Source organism: Anser cygnoides, chromosome 2, assembly GCF_040182565.1.
Source record: "Anser cygnoides isolate HZ-2024a breed goose chromosome 2, Taihu_goose_T2T_genome, whole genome shotgun sequence".
NCBI lineage: Eukaryota > Metazoa > Chordata > Aves > Anseriformes > Anatidae > Anser > Anser cygnoides.
In genome coordinates, this window is record NC_089874.1 from 35083626 (window position 1) to 35089968 (window position 6343).

The 6343-nt window shown below is 44.6% G+C and overlaps 1 protein-coding gene across 7 annotated transcripts in view; it reads right to left on the bottom strand.

Annotated features, from left to right (window-relative positions):
- OSBPL3 (oxysterol binding protein like 3) overlaps window positions 1–5452 on the bottom strand; it is a 91521-nt gene extending 86069 nt beyond the window's left edge. For 5 of the 7 annotated variants that reach the window (XM_048070293.2, XM_013171876.3, XM_013171875.3 and 2 more), the window contains exon 1: window positions 5311–5450. The gene's annotated coding sequence lies outside the window, so the exon portion shown is untranslated. Of the gene's footprint in view, window positions 1–4864; window positions 5101–5310 lie in introns of those variants that run through there. The other 2 variants (XM_048070294.2, XM_048070295.2) reach the window with 2 other exon arrangements.
- Between the last annotated feature and the right edge of the window lie 891 nt (window positions 5453–6343).

Consider the following 6343-nt stretch of genomic DNA (forward strand, 5'->3'; position numbering starts at 1 on the left):
AGCAGAGTTGCGCTAAGCTAAACCGCAAAATACACTACTAGTTACCACAGACTGGCTGAGGTGGGAAGGGGCCTCTCTCTGGTTGTCCAACTGACCTACTCAAGCAGGGCCACCTACAGCTGGTCACCCAGGACCGTGTCCAGACAGTTCTTAAATATGTCCAAGAATGAAGTGTCCGCAATCTCTCTGGGCAACCTGTGTTCAGTAACCCGCACAATGGGAAAAAAAAAAAATATTTCCACACGTTCAGATGGAACCTCTTGTGCTCCTTCGCTTTGTGCCCATTGTCTCTTGTCACTTGTTAAGATGTAGGACAGGACAAAAACATTACCAGAACGCTATCTTTTAAGGAAACTAAAGATAACTGCTCTGAGGGATTCCACAAACCCTGTTTGACAGTAACAGCAAGTGGGATGCTGTTCTGAGAAGCTTCCAGGACATCACAGCACCAGGGTAGGCTGCACAGACTTATTAATCACTCTTACTCGCCAGCAAAAAGTTAAGGAGAAATCTTATCTTTAGGTATAGTCTCAGTAATGCCCCCTGGTTGTTAATTTTTGTTTCTTCATTCCATTATCACTTATTTAGAAAGCAAAGATTTGCAATCTTTTAGCAATAATACGAGGTCCAAATAGCCTGACACATGCTAAGACCAGCGAGTTCTTGGAACATCTGCTACCCAAATGGCTGCAGGATTCCCAAAATCAGACGGGTCAAGCACTACTCAGCTGCAGACACAGATACATCCCATGAGGGGAAGAGAGAAGGAAAAAAAAAAAAAAAAAGACTTGAGGAGTTACTAAACTGTAGAAAGGTATCTGTCAGCAAGTATCAGCCTGCCTGCGCCTGGCAAGCAGCACAGTATCAGGGAGGGAACCTGAGAAAGGCACCACAGTCCTACCGCAGTCATCTCTACGAAATAGCAAAGACTCCCCGCTGCCCACATCCTTTGGAGTTAACATCACCAGCTCCTCAGTATGCAGATGGTAATCACCAGTGTTTTGGGGATCCCCATTGACACCGATAATTTACGCTTACTTAGCTAAAGCGATCAAGCAGTACCACCGAAAACAGACACTTCCTTTCTTACTTTTATTTTTTAAATTAAAGATATGAAAAGGTCAGTGACTGATTCTCATTCATAACGAAACTTCCATCCTGCCCCACCACTACAGGCTGCACTTAAATTCACAGTTTGTGCTGTCATGGTTGCACCTAGGGGATCTCAGCACTCGGGTTTGTCACAAGCAAGGGATCTGGAAACAAACGAGGGAGCTGTTCGCTCTGTCAGAATACAGTAATTTATAAGACTATTAAACAAGCTCCTTTGCTAGCACCGTGGCTGCAGCCAGCGCAGTTCCAGATGCCAATATGAGCACGACGTGCTCTGCATGATGTTCAGGGGAGACACTGCTATTATGCCTCACAGCCTGAGGCAGCGGCAAAAACCTTTTGACAACAAAACTTATCCAAACTAGTTTCAATGCCATCTCTTGCCTTTACAGACAGGACAGCAAAAGCTCCCCTATAAGAACAATTGTATGTTTCACTTAGGGCATTAAAACTATGAAGAAACTCCCTCCGCCCCTTCTCAAGGCTATTTTTCTAGACCGACAAAAAAAATTAACTTGGAGGAGAGGAAGACATTTCAACAGAAATTTTTAATATGAGCGACTGGTTGCAGAGATAGAAGAACGTAGCGCCAGCGACCAGGATTCTGCTCTGCTTGCTTTAAAACTTGAAGGGCAGGATTTAACCTTCAGTAACAAGCAGAATTAAGAATGACACAGATGGGCTTGTGCACTGAGAAGGATAAAGTCTCCCACACACACAGTCCTGTTGGTGACTGACAGGCCATTCAGAATTTGTCTCTTCTGTGGTTTCAGCTACTGTCCAAGCAGAAGGAAAAAAAGTGCTTAAGGCAATAGAGTATGCCCACACAGTTGTTCTTTACTGGAACTGCTAAGACCTGGAGCTTCACTCGGTTTCACCAGCAACTATGTGGAAAATGGAACAGACAAATAACAGAACAATAATGCATACACACCGAGACTAGGAAAAACCTCCAGAATTATGGGGAAATAGGGGAATAAAAGAGAGAACGTCAGAGAAAGGTGACCTCAAAGTGATTTAAGCGATGGCCACAACAGATAAGATGACAGCAAAAGTAGAGTCATGGCATTATTATCTTAAGTAGCAATAACAGAAATGGCAGAAATTAAGATGAGGGAAGAGTAACACTACCTTCAGCCAGGGACATGCTTCAAACTTCCAGTCTAAAAACATTCACATGAGGATACACCACATAGCCAGAAAGCCCCATGTTTCAAATTTTTCTAACAACAACAAAAAGTCATTACTGAAACCCAACATCGAAGTACAGTGCACATCATTAACATAAAAGAAAAAGAAGAGAGAAAATAAACACTGGTGCAAACAAGGATTAGCTTCTCAACTTTAATATTTTGGATTGTTGTCATCTTCTTTCTAAGAGCAGCAGTTAAATACAAGCGCTGCATGACAATTATGGCACTGTATACCTTAAAAAAAAAAAAAGTAAAAATGTTATGTTTTGGTTTAACCAACACACAGGCAGAATCTGAGGCTATCACTAAGAACTTGGCATTATGGGGAGATTAATCAAAAAGAAAAAATTTAATTCCCAACTGATGCCTTACATTAGGAGGCAGAAGAAAGGTAGATTTGTTTGCACACCCATATTAACATAAGTGCCAAAGAAAACATTCAGAAAAAAATAGTTGTTGACATGGCAGCAGCTGTATTCACCAACCTAATATGATCCAACCTATAAACCCCCCACCACTGAAAGACCAAAGAGGGAACCTTCAGGCCAGGTACTTGTACCTGAACAACACGACTTGAAAGCGAGAAACCTAGAAACACGAATACAGACACGCCTCCTGGTCAGACAGGGAATGCAGTTTGGCTAACCTGCCATATAATGACTACAAAGGAAGAATTTTTCAAAAATCAGTTTAAACTGTTACAATGCTGAAAAGAAAAGCACAGAGGCATGTGGAGAATCATATATGCTGCCCTCCTTCTGTGACTCACCCGATGCTATTATGCAGCCGCTGTTATCAGGCTTTCTTACAGCCAGCTGTACAATTCGTAAGTTTGGAGATCCCTCTGAGTGCTAGAAACTCCTAGAAATTCTGAATACACTGTTTCAGCTCAGAGCTCAAAGGTCAGTGAAAGTCAGTTCTCACTCCTATACAGTGTACTCACTCTTACTCTATCTTGTACTCTCACTGTTCCACCGCACATAACAAGGATTCCTATCAAGTCATGCATAACAGTTATTTATTTTCCTCAGAATAGACTCAAGAACCGCATGTTCAGCCTTCAGCCAAAGACGGAGAATTGTTAGCTAACATGCACTGCACACATTGCTCAGCACCTTCCACATCCAAAGTGGCTCAACTTTAGTTCTTTCTACTTTTGCGGTTAGCGGCATGGAACACCCAGGCACTGAAATAGAATTAAGTGCTGTTGTGCTTACTGCTATATATTAACACGTGACTTCTACCCTAAGGAGTTTGCATTGAGTCAGTGGTGTTCTTGCACACCAGACAGGCAGGACGGTAAAGGCTGAGCTGCGCTGGGCTAATCAAATGCTTTTCTCAATCTCAGCTAGCGTTTTCTTAAAGCACGCAGTGTTTTTATTAACAATGCATTTACCAGAACTGTCATTAAATTTGTGCTAAAATAGAACAAAACAACAACAACAACCCAGCACTTGGATCATGTAACAATCACCTCAGTTTGGACACTTAAATAGAAAGAGAATTTGTGCAAGTTCTCTTCCTTCACTGAGGCTGTCCTCAACTTTGTTTGTTTGTTTCAAGCAACATGAAACAATATGCCATGAGTTTCATGTTGACAGAATCCTAAACTAACAATAAAATACTGTGTTATATATGAAGTTATGACATGAATTAATTGAATCTGGTATTTCTGATCATATGATATGTGCTGCATATAAGTCACAAGCAGCCTCAGGACCTTTGCAGGAGGATCAAGCTAAAACAGACTGAAAGGAGAAATGAGTTATGGATATCCTGCTTCCCAAGAGCATACCCACAGCAGTATGTTTCTCAACTATTATGTTTCCTCTTTTACTTACATTGTCATATTACCATCAACACCCACATCTCTTAACCTTGATGGCAAGCAGCAAAAATTATTCTAAGGTAATTAAAATACATTTCCTCAGTGTTAATTTCTAAGTTAACAGAAAAAAGACAAGCACCCACAAGAGGACATAATGTTACATACACAAAACCTCCTCATCCTTCAGATAAATGAGAAACTAAAGCAATAGAACATTTGTTTCCAGGCATATTATTCATGGATTTACATACCGGTACCACAAGTGACAGCTGCATGCGACTAAAAACGATGCATGTCCCTAAAGTATACTGCTTGAGCATAACCACAAAGGCAGAAGACAGACACCAAAATTGAGAATCTCAAAGACCTCCGCAGCAAGTCAAAATTAAGCCTGAAATGTATCAGCTAGAAAATGAGAAAAGCCTTCCTGTTGAAAATGTAGTTCATATGTGAATTGCTTAGAGCACTGTTTGCAGCAACTGAAAACTCATTCTTACAATTAGAAACCATATAATCCAAGACTGCCACAATGTCACAATTGACTCTAACTTCTACACAGCATGAAATAAAACCTACAGAACGTGACTAATGAAAGAAATACTAGATATATGCCTATTAGACATACATGCATCTGTTTATAATATAAGCTATTTTAACTAGACCCACTTCTGTAAGATGATATACACACAGCATCCAGAAAAAGGTTTTGTATGTAATACAGCATATGTACATTTGCAAAAGTAAACGAGCTAGCCACACACGCAGCGTTGCAATAAGCACACTCTATCAGAGCCTCAGCATCATTTCCTGTCCTTAGTGAACGTGCTGGTAATTTCAGCCCAACCACAACTGCTCAGCACCACCCCCAGAACACACACACGCACGCTCGTACACAGATAGCATCTCCAATCCCTAAAGTTCCCCTCCCACCCTTCCTGCATTCAAACCCAGACGCCGTGCAGAACGATAGAAAGGGACGGGAGCGGGCCTAGCGCCGTGTGCGTGGCAGGGAACGGCACCCAGATGAGGAACTGCGAAGCCAATGCAGTGGAAGCGCGGCGATAACATTCAGCCTAATCCATTGGAGCGCAGACTAGAGAGCTTTACTTAAGATTTAAAAGCAGATGTATTTTCAATGAAAAGGCTGGAAATTAAGATAAATGACGCTGTGCGTACCCAAACAGGACTCACGGGCTGATGAAATGAAGCGGAGCGAAGCGTTCCCAACTCGGCGCTTGAAGTCAAGGGATGGAGCAACAGCCCGCGTCCCTTCTCTGGAGAGCAGGGAAGGAAAAAAGCGCCGTGACAGTCATCGGAGGCCTAGAAAAAAGTGCAAAGCAGGCAAATTACGCTACGAGGAAGAAGTAAATTTACCAAATGCCCTTTTCTCCGGCCACCCCGCACGTCCCCCTGGTAGAACCAAGCCTCAGTGTACGGTACCGAGCGGCTCAGTGTTCAAATTGCTTGTAATTTGTGCCCAGATTGCTCGTAATTTGTCCCCAAATTGCTCGTAATTAGTCGCACCCCGTCGGAAGCCACGCTGGAGGGACTTAACCCATTGCCCTGCGCCGCGGGCAGGGAGAAGCCACCAGAACAACGGGGGCATCCCCCGTACCCGCCGGTACGAGCCCCGTCCCAGGGCTAAACACGCCTGGAGGCAGCCCCCCGGCGCGGGATTTATTCAGTTTTATTTTAATGAAGCACAGCGGCAATACCTGAACCGGGGAGGGCGGGGGCGCGGGGCGACCGCTCGGCTACCTTCGGCTCCGCTCGGCTCCGGCCGGCCGGACCCGATCGGCACCGCGGGGAGGGGGGGGGGAGAGTGGGGGAGAGGGGGGCGGGACCACCGGGCTCGATTGGCAGCCGCGCTGGCCAAAGGGGAGCTCGCGTTCGCTTCCCCGCCGATCGCGGGGGGAGGGGGTGTTTCCGTGACGTCACGGGCGGGGCCTCGCCGGCAGGTGGGGCCGGAGGCGGGGGCCGGCCCTGAGGGGAGGCTCGCGAGGGCTTCGTCCGTCGGGCACGTACAGTCCTCGCTGGTATCCCAAAATGTGACATCCCAAAATGTGACATCCCGAAATCAAATCCCAAAATCACATCCTAAAATCTCACGTAACAAAATCCCACATCCCCAAATCCCACATCCCAAAATCTCAAATCCCAAAATCTCACATCCTAAAATCTCACGTCCCAAAACCTCACGTCCTAAAAA